Source organism: Callorhinus ursinus, unplaced genomic scaffold (genome assembly GCF_003265705.2).
Source record: "Callorhinus ursinus isolate GAN/ISIS: 27379988/994484 unplaced genomic scaffold, GSC_fseal_2.0 scaffold122, whole genome shotgun sequence".
In the NCBI taxonomy this organism is placed as follows: Eukaryota; Metazoa; Chordata; class Mammalia; order Carnivora; family Otariidae; genus Callorhinus; species Callorhinus ursinus.
In genome coordinates, this window is record NW_027397184.1 from 154342 (window position 1) to 156315 (window position 1974).

The window sequence follows — 1974 nt, forward strand, 5'->3', positions numbered from 1 at the left end:
GGGGGGGGGGGGGGGGGGGGGGGGGGGGGGGGGCAGTGGGCATCTGCTCCCCGCCTCCCCTGGGCTCCACCCAACAGCGTCGGCGATCCAGGGAGGAGGCGGAGCCGGACGGCCAGAAGGCAGGGGCGGGGCAGGCGGGCATCAGCTGTGCGGGGCTAAGGGCGCGGCCTCGGTGCCGGTCCAGAAATATCTGCAGGGCGGGGTAACGGGGCAGGCTCTGGCCAGCACCCCAGAAACAGCCCCGGAGCGGCAGCCCAGGAGAAGGCACTCTGTGCTCCGGCCCTGGGAAGGCACTCCTGCCCGCCGCCACTGCCGGCTGGTCACAGGCGCTGGGCAGTGACCGCAGCTCCAGGCCCTCCAGCCACTGAAATCTGGACCAGATGAGAGAGAGGGCTCCGCGGAGCCAGGCTGGCTCCTGAGCTCCTCCCACTGACTGTTCTCTTCTGGGGAGGAGGGGAAGGGGGAAGGATGGAAAAGGGTGTCTTTCCAGCCAACTTGATTGAGTCAGAGGAAATTTAACCATTTCATATCTGTCAGGCCCCACAAAACTTGGACAACTCTTCCCACAAAATTATTGCAAGAAGCGGTCACGTGAGCAGAGTCACCCAATGCCAGGCCGAGGAGATGACCTCAATTTCCAAATATTGGGGTCATGTTTCATTTCACATACTCTCCTCCGCCCCTTACAACGTTAACCGGCCCCAAATGCAATCTTACTTTTCATTCCTTCACACACTTGGCCAAGGAGAAGGTAGGAAGAAAGAGCCATGTTCAGAGAAAACTCAGAAAACATCTGGCGAGTCCCAAAATGGAGAGAAGAACAGGCTCCCGCCTTCCGCATCTGGGGTGCCCAGCCGCCCCCTCTGGCCCCGCGCTGCCCTGCCCTGGACTTCAAAACCGGTCTCACCCCGGGAGGTGGGGACAGGTCTGGGAACCCGCTCAGAAAAGTGACTTCTTCAACATGCTTTCTAACTGTCTTTCTGACAAAAGCCAAATGTGCAATTCCTCAGCCCTTCTGCCACGCGTCTGCTTCCAAGGGGCCTCCCTCGCCCTTGCCCTTGCCCTCACCCTCGGCGAAGAGGGGCTCGGAGAGGGGGCAGGGACCGCAGGGGCAGAGCCCGTCGCAAACCTGCCAAAGGCATGCTCCCCAGCTGGCACGGAGCCCCAGCTTTTTGGGGTGGAGACTCCCCTGAAGGGTTCCCTCCCGTGTTCCCGGGGAAAGCCCATCTGAGGAGCAGGACAGGGCTAAGGCCACCATGGGGCCCCTTGACCACATCCCCCAAGGGACTCCAGACCACTTTCCTGGAGACCACGACTGTCCGCCACCTTCACCTGATCCCCAGGGACAAACGCAGAGTCAGTTAGCCCGGGATCTCGGGAATGCTGCTGGCAGCCCGGGGATAAGACACCAGGTCCCCAGAGCTAGGTGAGGCACCCCTTGTCTCCCCCAGCCCCATGTTGGCTGGACACCCTGACTCCTGCTCAGCCCCTTTGGCCCACCACACACTCATCATGCCAGGAAAAAGGGAAAGAGTATCTTAATTGGCAAGCGGAACATGGAAAGTGATTCTTCCCACATGGCTTCAAATTACAAAGCAGAGGAGAGAAGGGGGCGGGCAGTGGAGCCCTCGGGCCAGCTGGTCCAGCTGAGCCCACTGCCCCACCCCTGTGCCCCTCACTTTCCCTGACCTCACCCCAGCAGCTCTGAGCCTTGTCTTCCTGCCTGTTAATGGGGACTCGGGGTTTTCTGGGGCCTCTGATGTCTGAGGCGATGTGAAGACCCATCCCACAGGTAACCACCAAGGTGATGCTTAGAATCCACTGTCCCATCAGGAGGTTGAGTTGGAGGGAGCGGGGAGCTGCAAGACTCCCCATGAGAGAGGGCTCCTTCCAAGTGAGACCTCTGGCAGGAGGAGTGCCGCATTTGGGCACCATCGGAGCCACTCACCCCGACCTCCACCACCATCTCCCGAC

General features: G+C 61.0%; 1 protein-coding gene across 4 annotated transcripts in view; it reads right to left on the bottom strand.

Annotated features, from left to right (window-relative positions):
- COL5A1 (collagen type V alpha 1 chain) overlaps positions 1 to 1974 on the bottom strand; it is a 156486-nt gene that overhangs the window by 153271 nt on the left and 1241 nt on the right. The gene's annotated exons all lie outside the window — the stretch shown is intronic.